Here is a 16,132-nt window from a genome sequence, read left to right as displayed (position 1 = left end):
GTCTGTTGTCTCGATTGGTCTCTTTATTATGATCCTCTTCTGAAATGGTGGTGTTTGTCAGGTTCAGTTTGGAGATGTGTTTCAAAGAGCCATAGTTTGAAATAGCAGTATGTAGATAACTGCTTAACCTTCATTTGGAGGAAGGAAATATGGAAGGATTTGTGCAGGTAGCAGATGAGGTTTTGAGTTGCAACAATAAATGACAAACTGACCTGTGTGCTGTTGAGTGGGCAGGGTTCCTGCTTAGTTGTAGTGCACCAGGAAGTTGTGCGAAAAATCTTCTAATGTAAAAAAGCAAGTGTAAATCTGTTCTTAATATCTTCAGATTAGAGAATCATAGAGTGGCCTAAGTTGGAAGGGATCCTAAAGATAAAATCTAGTTTCAGTGCCCCTGCCGTGAATACCTTTCACTAAACCAGGTTGTTCAGAGCTCCATCCAGTCTGGCCTTGAGCACTTCCAGGAACTGGGGCATCCACAGCTTCTCTGGGCAACCTGTTCCAGTGCCTCACCATCCTCACAGTAAGGAATTTCTTCCTAAAATCTAATAAAATACTCTCAACTTGAAGCCATTGCCCCTTGTCCTGTCCCTACACTCCCTGGTAAAAAAGTCCCTCTCGATCTTTATTGTAGGCTCCCTTTGGGTACTGGGAGGCCAGAATTAGGTCACCCTGAAGTCTTGTCCAGGCTGAATAATGCCAATTCTTTTAGCCTTTCCTCATGGGAGAGGTGCTCAATCCCTCAAACACTCCTAATGACCCTTCTCTGGACTTTCCAATAGGTTGATGTCCTTCCAGTGCTGGGGACCTCTGAGCTGGATCATTACTTCCAGCTTTGAACATCTTCAGGTATTTTTTATCAAGGAAGCATAAAATACTTAAAACAGTAATTTTTTTTTCCACTTTCAAAGTAATTACTCAGTTTAACCACAAAATCTGCAGTGTTAGGCTGCAGATACTGGAAAGTGGAAGAGCACAGGATTTATGAGGATATGAGCAGTTGCTGATAAATGTGTAGGTGTAGCAGAGGGCAGATTAGAAAGCCAGGGACTAGTAAAGCATGTAACTGCATTCAAACTGATTTCTCATCTTGCAAGCACTTTACTGGAGGAGTCTTAGCTTGCCGAGGCATTTGGTGCAACAGATCAACAGGTTGTGTCTCTGAAATGTTTTTTCAGGTCAGGTACAGGCAAGCTGTAACCACCAGTGAAGGATCTCTGTATAAAATTCACTGTCATTGATTTATGTGCCAAGTTCTGCAAGAGCTTATTTCTGCAGTTTTATTTAAACTTAACAACAATGCTGATTATTAAAGTTTCTCAGAAGCTAGTTTTTAAATAACATGGAAATTTATGATGGCAGTTTAACTAAAAATAGTTGAGTCCTTTTGTTAGTGAATGTGTTTGGACATTGGCAAGAGAGCTGTGTCAGTCACTGGCTCAGTGTTTCCAGCTACATGAATAACACAGTTCTAGAACCCAAACTAATAATTCCCCTATTCCAAGCCAAGCTCCAAAATGTAGTAACGCACTGGTTGTGTCTAAATACAAAAGTACCAACACCTTAGTCCATTTAACCTAAGTGCACTAAATCAGAAAAATTTAGCATTTCCTTACAGTTATGCAGTGCAAATAATGGGGGACTACGTGCTTGAAAGGTTTAATGAGTTGGAAACCATAAAATTATTTAATTAGGCATCTTCATAAACTGACTGATAAGGTGTTTTACAAGGAAGAAAAGCATTTTTGTAAAGTTGCTGGATCAAGGGAAAAAATTTTATGGTGAAAATTACAATAATCACTTTGCATAATTAATGGAATTGATTTTATAAGAGTACAGTCTTACTTCAGTTTAGAATTGCACCAACGAACAATGAATTTTGCATGTTGGGGGTAGATGTACCCAAGAAAAGTGTTGACCTTGGTGTCCCTGTTCTTTTGTTTCAGCTGGGAGTTTGTCCACTACTTCCCTACAGCATTTTCACTTATTCCTCTGACTAACACATGTGTTCTAGTATCTTAACAGACAAGCGTTTTGTGAACATAATGAAGCCATACAAATGGATCACAGACATTGTGTGATAGGTATAGGGAATTAAATACTAGCTCATTAAATTAATCAGTTCTGTAGGACCTTGGTTGTCTGGTAAGAGTGCCCTATAGGTCCCAGATTTTGTTTAAAGGAGTACTTAAACTAAAGCATTAGTGAAGAGAAAGTTAATTTGGTTTTCATGGTACTTAAGCAACTCATTTTTCTTGCCTGCCTCTGAAATCCTCTTTCAGATAACAGCTGCAAAACGTTAGTACATAGTGTGGAAACTAGTACTAAAGTGTAGCTCTCTTTGAGGCAGTAATTTGGTGTAGTTGGTCACCTTTTATAGGATAGCTTTCAGGATTTTTGGTGTTGCTTTTCAGGCATGTCCCATAGTAGGTGTTTACAGAAACAGCTCACAATCTGATAGCAAAGGTCAGAATTTGCACTAGAAATGTGGCACAGTCTACTTAATGCATGCACTTTGGAGCATCTATGAGGCAATTTAAGTTAAAAATGTGACAAAGACAATCCCTAAACAAAAAACAATTCAGATCCTTTGTCAGTATTCTATGATAAAGTTCAGGTTCTTGGAAACATTACCCTTTCACTGTCCATAACTGCCAGCTGCTGACACGTTCTGAAATAAAATTTCTGTGAACTCCTCTCCCCTTTCAGAATGACCAACATCTTCCTGTTAGTTCCTCAGAACTAAAGCCAGAAGCTTTACCTAATAGCTATTGGAGAAGCAACGGGAAACTGAAATGCTAACAACTCACAAATTTTTCAGGGAAGCTAAGGTTTATACACTTTACAGTTAATTGATATACCTTTCTTTGCTGGTGTCCAGCTCATACAGCCTGTTTCACTATCACCAAGTGTAAAGTCATACATCTGGAAACGGAATGGGAGCCCATCCCAAGGATCAGTGTTTTGAGAGAAAGTTCGGAGACATGATGGATAGTCAGCTGAACATAAGCCCCCACTTGGCCAAATGCAATTCTTGGATGCATTAAAAAGAGAATATCAAATGGTATGGGGGAGGCAATACTACTTTTGTTCCAGTAGTGCTTACACTAGTGCCAAATGCAGTATCCAGTTCTTGGGCCAAAAATCAAGCACATGCCTTGTAACACTTACAGACTCGACTTTAAAGGCAGACATGGTTACAAAATGAGTATCTACCTATAATTGCCTCCATGAAGAAAAGTAGTTTGATAATAGAGAATTCTTTGATCTAACAAAGCTATAATAGGATGAAATATCTTGAAATTGAATCCAGACAAATGGTGGGCTTTAAGCAAACAATGTTAATGGAATATAATTAGACACTGGAACACTTAACCAGTGGTGTGCCAGATTCTTTGTTAGTGGGCATTTCTAAATAGAAGCTTTGGTTTTTTTCTTTCTTTAAAGCATATGCTATATTTCTAAGAGATTTGTTGAGGGCAGTCCTGGTGCCTTTCTTGCTCAGCAGAAATTACTAAATGCAGGCCCTTCAGGTACTTGAGAGGTACAAGTTGGAGCCTTGTTTTAAGGTGTCTGTCCACCCAGAGTGACATTCAGAATGGTGATGGTGTTTCGCCCTTCACAAGGGAACTTGGACTACAGAGTCCAAGTGTAGTGCACAAAGGGGTGAATCACATAAACCTCAGCATAAGCAGGGCTCAGGAGAGAGATGGTAGGACTTCATACACCTCTCTGGGCTTTGCTGCTTCTGTCTGTTTGGAATCCAGATCTGGCAGCTCTCTCCTAAGAACTGGGACCCATGTGGTGTTTCAGGAATTGAGTAGTGCTTACTGTCCAGGTTGAGTCCTCAGCAAGCAGAATGGTGTTCCTGCTTCATCCATCGGGTTTGCTTACACTTAGGCAATGGGTTTGTTCAAACCATTCCTCCTATGTCCCATTTTTCAAAAGACTGTCCTTTCCACAGAACTGTAGGTGAGAAAATCTCAGCATTTTGCTCCTTATTGAAGCTGCACCAAAAGTCTAAGGCAGGCAGATCGAAATTTTAGTTTAGATTAGGAAACTGCAGAGCAGACAGGTACAAATCTGAAACCAATCAAGTTTAGAATCAAATTAAATTCACATCTCCCAAATTTCAGACAAAATGTTCTGCTTAACTAGTTTTGTCAGGTCTAAGTTGTAGTGAGAATTTCTTTGTCTTCCTGGATCTTTAACATGACTATGTCCAGTTTCTTATGCTCCCATTCTTGGCATTCTTGATTTTTTCTAAAAGCTATTTGTACTACCAGCCTGTTGTGGGCATTTTAGATCCCAAAACCATGCAGGTTTAGATGTAAGTAAGCTTTTACTAGTTGCAGTTTTTCATGAGTGAGAAGCCAGAAAAAATACTGAGCCCATGAAGCACAAGTGCTAGGAAGTAGGATGTTCAGAAACAACTTTCTACATGTAGCTTTTTAGTCTGTCTTTAGATGATCACACCAGCCATTTCTAGCCTAATTGGTGAAAACTAAGTACTTATGATCTTGGCCATCTTGCAAATAAGAGCAAGTTTTTGAAGTAAGTCCCAAGCTGTAAACAACATACCCCGATTTATTTTTTTTAAGATAAAAAATCTGCTTTTGCAGTTTTTGCAGTCTGAATTCTGCTAAGTATTTCTTCATATAAAATTTTAATTTCAGCAAATATCTTTCATGATGGAATAAGTAGGTACTTGGAGGAAAACAATGAAAAATAAGGGTGTGTGCAATCAGGGCCATGGGGTGTATATGGGGAGGAAGACACAGGCAAAGTGTATGGTAGAGGAGGAGAAGGGAGCAGAGGAGGAGTAAGCAGCAGTGTAACTTCACTTGCTTAGCACTGTTTTGGTAGTCCAGAGGGGCTGTAAATCCAGTCTAACTAGCCAGCATGCCACATGCTTTACATGCTTCCCACCCTGAGCTGCTCTGGCAGACAGAGCTGTGTTGAACAACTTAACCAGTCCTTGGAGTCTGCCTGGAGTGTTGGATGTCTCCTGGTGAGTGTGTGCTGCCCAAGCCCTGCAGCACTGTCATGGAGCTCTACCCGTGGCACATTTCCACTTTTGCTGCTCCTTGTTAGGGGCTGTGCAAGGTTTACCTCACTGACATGTCTAATGGCAGCTCTTATCCACAATATTATGGTCTTTATTGCACTATCAAATCCAATTGAAGATTTCAGGTCCTGATCACTCCAAATATCTCATGAATAGAATAACACAGTGCATGATTTCAACACAATGCATGTTTAATTTTTTGATAATACTGTATTTCAAATGTCATTATTACAAAGCTTCCAAAATAAAAAGAAATAAGATACAGTGAGCCAAGACAAGTAGGAAAATGGGATTCAAGGAAGGCTCTAACCTAGTTTTAATCTGAAAAACAGATAGAGGTTTTTCAAGCTTCTTTTGCCAGGTATTATTTAACAACTGTATTGTAAGAGAATATGTTTAACTAGTAATACTAGCACCTTTTTATGTCAATCCTAATTTTCTACATTTAAATACTTTTTTTTACTCTGAAATGCTTTTTAAAAATGTTGATATTCCCTCCTACTACTGAAATACAGTAGGTGAGGCATTTCTTTATATGAATGGTCTTCTAATATACACATACATGCATGTTTTGTGTCAGAATTGAAAGTGCATAATCATAGAATCATAGAATCATAGAACAGTATCTTGAGTTGGAAGGGAGCTGCAAGGATCACTGACTCCTGGCCCTGCACAGCACCATCTCACAGAGTCACACCATGTGCCCGAGAGCAGTGTCCAAACACTTGAACTCTGTCAGGCTGGGGCTGTGACCACTTCCCTGGGGAGCTGTTCCAGTACCCAAACACCCTCTGGGTGAAAAACCTTTTTCTAATATCCAACATAAACCTCCAGGCCATTCCCTTGGGTTCTGTCACTGGTCAGCACAGAGAGGAGATCAGTGCCTGCCCTTTCTCTTCCCCTCATGAGGGAGTTGTAGGCTGCAGTGAGGTTGTCTGTGTATACTCTATAATTTTCTGTGACTGAGATGGGTTCAAATTCACACGTATAATTCTGCAGCAAAAATTACCCACACTTCTGACAAACTGAGCTTTTCTGAGTAATGACTATACTTTCTTTTGAAGTCAGCATTGCATATGGTTTGAATTATCCTACTGGCTTGAGTATCTTTTGGTCTATAGACATCTATCATGGATGTTAAATAAATTTAGACTTGATCTAAATACAGAGATTCCTTGCCCTGCCAAAATGTGCTTTACTGTGGACAGGCACAGTAAGAGAATTGTAGGAGACAATTTTGTCTGCTGCAGTCCTGCAGGACTGAGCTTGTAGTAATGCTTTGAATACCAGTTTGGGTACCTATCTGCAAAGGGAGCTGTGTCCAGAGCCAGGTCTGAGCCAGCAGTTTCAGCTGGAGTAAGAGTTGATCTGGACCAGCAGAGGAGAAATATTCCTGCATTACTCCTACTTAGCTCTGCTCTTTTTCATTTGTTCAAATGAACAAGACCCTCTTTTGACCATCACTCACTACTTGATTTTTTTAACTTAAATTGGCTTAATTTCTTACAGGGTTTACCCCTGTGTTTTGTGAAAAGCTATGAAAAAAACATGTTGTGAAAATTAATTTCTATCTATCTATCTATCTATGAAAATTTCTATCTCTTACCTTAAATGTTCTTTTAAACTAAGCCAATTCTTCACTATATAAGTAATATAGATTAATAATTTGTTGTGTCAGAGTAACAAGCAAAGGCTTGAGATAAATTTGCAGTTTTTGTTCTGGATGCTGTACTAGAACTTTCTGGAAGACTGTTTTGCTGAAGAAACTATAAACTAAGGTAAGCAGAACTTGTAAATCAAGTGATGGCACATACATGCGATCTTTAAAATATAATCTTTGTGAACCATGTTACAATAAAAACATAGATATGCAGTTAGATTTCAATCCACTTTTTGCTAAATGCCTTGATTACTACCGGTTTTGATCACTCCTTTGTTACTTTCTTTTTTGCTTTCACAAAGCATGCATGATTGAGCAAAATAGGCTATTTTTGCATCGATTATACTTTTCAGAATGCAGATTTTGATTCTTGTGTTTAGTTTCTTCTCATGTTTTCAACCTGAGTCTTCCTGAACCAATATTTTGCAATGGGAATGAACTTCTAACTTTTGCTCAGAAGCTGAGCTTTTGAAGTGAATATATTTTTTTTTCAATAGTAATCTGTTATTCTGAAATAAACCAAATAAATATATTCAGTTTTTCTTCCTATTTTTTTAATGTGATGTTTTTTAACAATATAGATAAGGGTGAGTGGGTAACAGTTGTCCTACATGGGAAATGGAGGGAAATTTGTAGACATATTCCACGTATCCCTGAAGAAAAGCTGGTCATTTCTCTGTCTGGGAGTCAGCATGATGAAATTATTCCTCCACAGATTATTTTTCCCAAGAACTCCTGTTACTTAGCCATCTGCAATGTCTGCTCTTGAAGTGCTGAACTTAAAACCTGTGTGTTTGTAGTACAGAAGTGCTATGAGTTGCTTCTGGGTCTTTAAGACCTTCAGGACCCTATCGAGATGCAAAAGTTCGTGGTGGTGACAGCTCTATCAGACAGAAAGGCTCCTGCAGTAACATGCCGTGGAAATGTTCCTCCTGGTAACACCCTTGTACAAAGTTACACATTGCTGAGGGCTATTGCTCTAGTGTGTTGAAACCATTTTGTTTTAAGCAATTGTGCTTAAACTGAGGTCCAACAATACTACTATTTGTTACATGAAATTTCATTAGAATTGCATCCAGAGCAGGCCTCAGTTGGGAAGAGAAAATAGCCCCTAGTCCAAAAGCTGCTCATTCTCCATCTGGAGCCTTCACAAGTGAACTACAGATCCTGTAATCAATTTATGTTTTGGATGCTGCTGAATATGAAGTTTTAGAGCACATGTCAAGCTATAACCTCTGACAACGATTTGGTCACTTTCTGAAAGTTCACTTAGAAAAAACAAGGCCCTTTTGTGGGGTTCACATTCTAGGAATGACTGGGAAAGGCAGGACACGTGGTTTAGAAGAAAGTAATAACCTAAGCAATAAAAAATAGTTGCAGGTACTCAACACCATGTACTTTTTGGTTGCTTACACAAAACTTGTAGGGACATGGCAGGTGACTGTACCACAGTCAATTTGTAAATGAATCTCTAGATGGAGCCAAAACAGATCTCATGCCTGAGTGCTGCAGACAGAGAAATTATTTTTTTCTATTAAAGGCTTACAGCTATGAGAAAACATTCAATTCCATACCAAATCTTCGTATCCACCTGTAAATTACTTAGGTTCCTTACTGATTTTTTTAATGCTCAAAGCCTAAAACATTGCAGCCTAAAAAATTACATATCAGGATGTTTTACTACATATTAATGGCTAATATAGTGTCAGAATCCCTTATCTCACCATCAATCTTCACCTGTGCATCCATTACATACATAAAATTAGTAGGAGAATCTTATGATGAGTCCTGTAATATTTGCCTGCCCATTAAAGATTTTCTGAATTGTCAGCATTGATAAGCACTAGTCACACATATTCCTTTATGGTGCTGCATTTGTGGTGTGACATCTGTTTTGCCTGTTATTTACTAGCCCACTGTTTTAGAAAAGCATTTACTAGCTTTGTTACATGTGCAGGCTTAAGAATCTCAACACTACTCTTGTCTATGGTATCTATTGACAGGTTAGGACAGAACAATGCTTAAAACCATCTTTTCCTTGAGAAAAGAAATTGAAAACTGCAAATATAACATTGAGGAAAAATAACCCCTGACTGGTTTTATATGTTATTTTTTATTATTTTCATAATATACACTATATGATAACAAAGAAGCTCTTTAAAGCTGTGTTTCCTTTCATTTTTCCTTCATATAACTTCATAAAAATGTGTGATTTTACAGGCTTACAGTGGTAACCGATGTATGTGGAAGGGTAGGAAAGCACCTATGTTAAAACTGACCAAATTAAAACCAACTTGGTTGGTCCTTTTTGGCACAGAGCCTCCTCTATCCTGCTGTCTCACTGGAGCTAAAGGTAGCTGAACTATGGGACATTTTGAATTTGTGCCACATTGGGTGAAGTCTAAGAGAAAACTACAGCTCTCAAATGCACAGCTTTTTGCACTGTCTGTGAGAAACTGCTTAGACTGCATGATCTCAGGTTCATGAGATAATTGCAGCCTCACAATTGCTTTCTTCCTTGGCAAAAAGATAAGATCCCAGCTGTTACTGTGCTCACAGGTACTGCAGAATACCCAGTGAAGCAAGCTGAGAACCGTGAGCTCTGCCTTGCATAAAATCCATCTCGCACTAATCCTTGAAATATTCAAGTAACGCTTAGTTGCTCAGTCAGAAGTCCCACACCACATCATTTTATTTCTGACTTCATTGCACAAGATAACTCCTCTTTTCAGAGAGTATTACATGCTGAGTGACCCAGAAAAGTTTTCCCCCTAATCGTGCAGGATCTTTGCTCATATCATGGGACTGACTGATGGGAGAGCTGCAAGCATTTCCATCTCTCTGCAGACTCAGGACAGTAACTGCCTTTACTCAATGTGTTGCTGATGAAGGGTGTGCATTAGACACAAAACTATGGGAACTTTGTCAAGGTAATAAGCCCTCAGCCTGTTACAGTGACTTATTCCTATCATAGTGGTCTGCAAAGTGAGTATGAGGTAGATCTGGTAAATGTCTGCAGAGAGTGACTTTGCCATTATCTGGTGTTGTTGTGGCCCTTGTCTCTAGGCACAAACAGAGTTTGTGAAGGCAAGGACACTTTTGCTTTCAGAATTCCTGTGGTTTACTGCTGATATCCAAAGACAGTGTCTAAGAGACAGGGATTCTGGGAGGGAAAAATCCCTCAGTTCATACTTCCATGAAGAATTGATTTCCACTGCATTTAATGATTGCAACTGTGTGTTTCATAATTTTCTATGTACCTGCCCGGACATCTCAGTCTGTTACTTGCAAAATCCTCGAGAACTCACAGTAAGAGTAATGGGATCTACATTTTGCATATTAAGGGCTACTCATTGCCTCGAACAAACCAGATCCAGCATGCCTCAGATTAGGCAACCAAAATCAGCAGGTATTTTGAAATGTACCCTTTGTGTGGAACAGCCCCTCTTTTACAACGGTGAAATAATTCACTTGGTGGAACACATGTATGCACTGTAGTGGGAAAAATTCCTAAGAGAATTCATAGCTCCGTCTTCAAAACAATATGTATTAAATCATTGGGAGGGCCACACACTGAGTATCAAAGGGAAAACAGTACTGGATTTTTGTTCATTAAGTGAGCATCCTTCACCCGATGCACCAAAGGAAGCAGGAGTGCTGCTGAATAAAAAGCCTGTGGCTATATAACGACACTACAGCTTATTCTAAGGGTCAATGAAGGAAGAACATGACTTCCACGATACAAATTCTAGTACCAATACATTATGGAGAGTTTATGCTAGATGTAGGCTTCCCATCACAGTCACCACTGGAAAGACTTTGCCTTTTTTGCTGAATGCAGACCAACCCCAGGATGTTTTATACCACTTCCTCAATATACAGCACAACAACACTCTGCACTGTTGCTTCTTAAGAGTTACACCACTAATTGTTTAACAGCCTTCCCTGCCCACCACCATTTACCCACTAATTTTTCCATCCTTCATGCATTAATGACCTTAATTGATCTCAGTAAGATGATGACAATGACAGAAACAGAACTATTGAAAAGAAGCCAGTAAGATCATCAGGCTTGTCAGCTGGAGGAGATGCTGGCTTTCTGGGAGCTAGAATTTGTGACTTTGCGTCTGTCAAACTTGGTCACTTTTGTGAGGATGAAAGCTAAACTAATATTCTCTGCCTTGCTGCCTGAATGGTTACATTTTCATCACAGTCATCACCTTTTTCAAACTTGAGTGAATTTGAGTTTTCTATCCAGAATGAAAGATGGAAAAAGAAGGGAATGATGACAGTTAGCAAGCTGTGACATATCCGCTGAAACATCTTGGCTACCAAAAAGCCAACGTCTCCTCCAGCAGATGATCCTTCTTCCGAGCCTTCACCTTCCACATAATATACACTGTCCTTGTGTATTTAAATTGTACTTAAGTCACTCTATGCCTTTTCATCCTATTACCTTCATTCTTAGGGCGAAACCTGCTTTGCAATGATCCATTGAAGTCAGCCTTTTCTACCAGGAGGAAACAGAATAAACTATATCAGGACCAGAAATCCAGTTTAAGTTGTGTGTTTTTATTTAGTGGATTCCTAACAGGCTCAAGACAGGAACTGAGTGAATTTACACGCTCATGTCAGGTATCCAACTATTATAATGATTGCTACAAAGACTCATGAATCCAGGTTTCCTTTAGCAGTCAAAAAAAAAAAAAAAAGAAAATAAAAGAAAAAATCCCTCAATGCTGGCTCCCTGTCATATGGGATAAGAGACACATATATTTACATGTCTCTTTCCAAAATGGAGGAATATTTCATTTTGAGACAGACGTGTACAAGAAGGAGAAGTCACTTCCCATCATCTTCATACCACATGTTCCTGGAGAACTCAGTATTTGTAATAATTTTTTTTTTTTCCTGTCCACAGAGAAACATAATTAGAGGTTAGGAAAAAAAGACTGTAAGAAAGAAAAACAATCCAGCAAAGCATTAATAATCCTGCTGTATTTCTTGTCCCAAGAAACAAATAACTATTCTTTACTGATGTTGCACCACAGGAAGGGTGCAAGAGCAACAACACAGATCTTGGGCTGATGTCATTGTTTTCCATGACAATAGCTTCTTGAGGTAGTCTCTCTAGCAGTCAGGTCTTATTGCAAGATCTCATCTATTACTGGTGAGAAAGAAAAGAGAACACCCACAGACACTCTCTTCTGGGAAGTGGGCAAAATGATGGTCTGGTTTTCTTCCAACAAATAAACTAACAGCAGCTAGATTTCAGTCTGCTGTAGAGATTTCTCACAGGCAGATTCTCCCTCAGTGGAATCAGGTTAACTCTTTCTGCTTGTTCAGTATTTTCTTTTAAAAACTGCATCACTTTACACTTCTTGGTATTTACAAAATCCTTCCTAAAATAGCAAATATTTTATTTTTGTACTGAGACATGCAATGGTCACTTATTATCTAGAATTATATGGGTTCCATTACTCAAATTTTGAAGCAAAAAGCTTTGAAAACATAGTGTCTAAGAGGAAGGTTATGGATAACATGACATGTGCCTCAGAGTAACTCTTATATGGAGGTTGATTAAGCTGAGCTGAGTGTTTTGGTGTTAGCTCTGCCTTAATATGAAGTAAGTTTTGTAAAGAAGTCCTTGTGGTTCTTCTACATTCTACCTAGTACTCAAAGCAATATTTATTAGTTTATGCAGAATCCCAGACCAGGGCTGCCTGAGACATTCACACAAGGGAGGTCATGAGTAAATAAGCCTTCTGGGACCCTAAACACCAAGGGACATGAGCACAGAGGTCTCCTGCAGAATGACTCTCATCTGAACGTCCAGCAGGGTTGATGCCAAGACTGACCTGTTAGAGCTCCATGCAACCCAACTGGACTCATGTAGAACCTCTGTGCACTCACACTAATCTACAATAAGCCCACCCCTGCAGTATCCTTCTCTGGCTGAGAATGGAACCAGCTCATGGAACAGCCAGGCTAAAGCAGTAACCACGCCGGTGCTGAAATCCAGACAACTGAGTTAGTTCATGTGGGGGCTTCACCAGAAAGCATAGCCAGAAGAAGGCTGGCTCTGTGACACCTGCTGTGCATCTGGGACTTGGTTAAAATCTGTACCACAAGTACACTTGATCACCAGAGGCTGAGTTCAGTGATGAGGATTGCATATTTTCATGATGAGCTGTAAAACATTACTCATGTTTCACTGAGATTCATGCATCTGAAAGTTGCAAAACCAAAATAACTCTCTAGGAGAGACCAGGAAGAGTCACCTGCAGAAGCAAGAAACCAGCAAGAATTATGTGTAGCAGCAAGACACAGAGAAGACAGCTGCACATAGATGTGGCAAGAAAGATTGCATATTATGTCAAGTCACTTCTGAGTTACCTTTGAGTGGTGTCTCTGGGCTGTAGATTAGGTGTACCACAGACACATGTCAGATTGGTTGAAATTACCACGATTTATGGACTACAGATGGGACTGTACTAGCATGGCTGCTCTGCTGCTAGGGCTGGTGTTCAAATGGAAACCAGGTTAATCCCTGGAGCTCAAACAACTCAAAAAATACCCTGCTATTGCCCCATACTGATCTTTGCAAGTAGCTCCCTTTAAAAAGGGCTTATAAATACGGGCTTTACCTAGGTATTCTATATGAACAACACATATCAGTGGAAGGGGAGAAAAAAAAATACCCTTATAGAAAACAGTTATGTTGTAAGAAAGACAGGCAGCAATATGAGGTAGAGCCATTTTATTTTACTTATATTTTTTTTAAAGGTGAAAAAGAAGAGCTTGTGAAGCAATAGGAAAGAAGTCTAACATGTTTTAAGGCTTTTTACCTACAGGAGTCATAAATATTTCAAGTAGTGTTTGATTCAAATGGAAGGTAAACAGTTCTTAAAAGAAAGATAAAATATTTTTCCTATTATTAAATAAATTATTAAATAATTTTAATTTAAAAGAAACCTGCACAGCTCTAATCTTTAACAGAATACCCCTGTCAGGGATGCAAAAGCTGATGTCCTTCCCCTCTGTCACAAAGACCAAGCCAAAGCAGTTCAGGATGGTTTGTCATGATATCATCATCTAAATACACTTCCTCTAGATCTCCTCCATCTTGAGTATCCCCTCTTTCCTATTCTAAGCTTAGGACCAAAAAGTTTGAAGTTTCTTTTTTTTTTTCTACCTTTCCTCGTATCACACATACTTTTCTCAGTTTAGTGACATAATTCACAAGCCTTAAACAGAGCTTTGAAAAACAATGTATTGGTGTCTTTCTAAAGCACTTTCACTCTTTTAGTCATCCAACTAAATCTAAATGCTGCTGCCAGTTATTTATTTGTGAATAACTCAAACCAGAATGATTCAGCTCATACATCTGGCACAGATTCAGGAAAACCAATAGGCTGAACTTGATCAGATTTTTATCAGTTAAAATGTATTGAGCTTTTTAAACATAAAAAAAATATTGCCTAATAAAGGTCAATGCAAAAACCCATCTAATGACAAGAAAAAGTTATTTTTGGATATTAATGTATTGTCTATCAATTCTTTATTTTCCTTGTTTAGCAAAAACCAGAAGAGGCATGCCACAGCACTTATGCATGAAACTAGAGCTAGTGCTCTTTAAACAAAAGAATCAGCATGAGAGCTCTGAGCATGTTCTAAAACTAAAATCATTAAAAATGTTGTTGGGATCTTAAATATTTATTTTAAGGCTGAATCTAATTCTAGCCTTCAGAGACATAAGACTGTTTACCAAATAAGGCATCAGATTGGTTAGTTTCTTTGAGATAAGCCATTTCTTCCAATATTATTTAATGGTATGCAATCAACCAAAACTTGACATATTTGGAGCCAGCTGTTCTGAATTAGAGTCTGCAATTTTCCAGATTCCAGCAAGAAAGTTAGGAACAAAATTATGTTGTTGTTTTTTTTTTCCTGTATTGTCTATTATTATTACAGAATAGCAACTATCTAAGTTAAAAAGCCACCAGATTTTAATAGTGCCAAACCACTCAATCAGCAGCATTAAAAATACTATCTTATGAATCAAATTGACCTATCCATTGGAACCAAACTTTACAAATATTCATCCAAATAATTACGGAATAGGCCTTGACAAGAATGAAATAAATTGATTCTGCTGAAATGACCAAGAAAACGATCTTGGTGTTCAGGCCTTGGTAAAGGCTTTGCATCTTTTAGCTATGGAACCAAGGAGAAGCTTTCCACCTTATCTCAACTAACATCCTAAAGACATAAGTGTTTTCCTGGGTATTCAGGATTTAAAAAATAATTTAGGGGTAATTATGCAATATGCTCTGATATTTGTGTCCTAGAAATTCTAGGAAGGATTCCTAGAAAAAAGGTCTTTGCCACAGGGAACAGCCAAAGAGCCCAGTGCAGGGCAGAATGTCAAGTGCAACCAGCTGCAATCCCTGGCTCAGGGAGCTCTGCCACAAGCATCAGAACTGCTGGACTGATATTTCAAACAAAGTGAAGACATGGCATAGAGAAAACAGTCTAAGGGGTGATGGGAGTGCAGGAGAGGGGCAGCACTGACATCCTGCTGATTGCTTCAGTTCAGATCAAGCCTTAGGCACACAGGATCAGAAGGAGCATTAAGGAGAAATGATTTCTGCACTCTGTTTGATAGAGATGGTCATGTCAAATGGAAAGAAAGTTCCTCAGGAAGAAGAATGTTCTCAGGATCTGTAAGAAGACCTGGTCGTGGCTCAGATTTCTTAGGAGATTCCAGGATGCTGCAGTTGGCCAGCATGATGAGGGATGTATGACTAGATAAATACCTGAAATTGGAAAAAGCCAGAGGAAAAATTATAAATAATTCAGCTCCAGGAAACAACAGTTCTACCTCTCTGAACGAAATATATGAGAAGGAACATACCTGTATTGCTGCAACAGAATGATATCATGGGCCACATATTCAAATATTTGTTACATATTCAAGAGTTTTCTGAACCTCTGGAGGTTCACTCTGCGAAGTTGGACATCCAAATCCCAAAAAAACATTAGTGGAAAACATTAAAAATATATATATTTGACTAGGACTGGAGCATAGACTAATGCAGCTATCTACATTTCTGTTGGTGATTTGGATGTTAGCTGTCAGAGAGAATTAGTTAAATTCATTTAAATGCAAGAAAGAATAAGCCTTTCCATTTTAAGCACCAATTTTGAGTCCCAGTTCAGCAATCCTATCCAAGTACTTGGATCCAGACCGATCCTCTTCAACTAAAACTGTACAAGCTAACAAAACTTTTGGTAAGGCCTCTGAAAACAGAGTCCTGACCAGATAAAGTTACAATGAACTGTCTCAAAAGTAGTGGTTTTCTCATTTTATCTTAACTAAACAGAAAAACTAGTTATTGAGGAAA

General features: G+C 38.7%; 1 long non-coding RNA gene across 1 annotated transcript; it reads right to left on the bottom strand.

Moving 5' to 3' along the window:
- Positions 1-13,864: 13,864 nt before the first annotated feature.
- On the bottom strand, positions 13,865-15,731 carry LOC109022375. Its single transcript, XR_002001250.1, has 2 exons — positions 15,643-15,731; positions 13,865-15,544 (listed from the first exon to the last, which is right to left on the bottom strand). It is a non-coding gene; the product is annotated as an uncharacterized LOC109022375 (long non-coding RNA).
- Positions 15,732-16,132: the final 401 nt, after the last annotated feature.

This window comes from Parus major, chromosome 2, assembly GCF_001522545.3.
Source record: "Parus major isolate Abel chromosome 2, Parus_major1.1, whole genome shotgun sequence".
In the NCBI taxonomy this organism is placed as follows: Eukaryota; Metazoa; Chordata; class Aves; order Passeriformes; family Paridae; genus Parus; species Parus major.
This window is presented reverse-complemented; position numbering and strand designations above follow the sequence as displayed.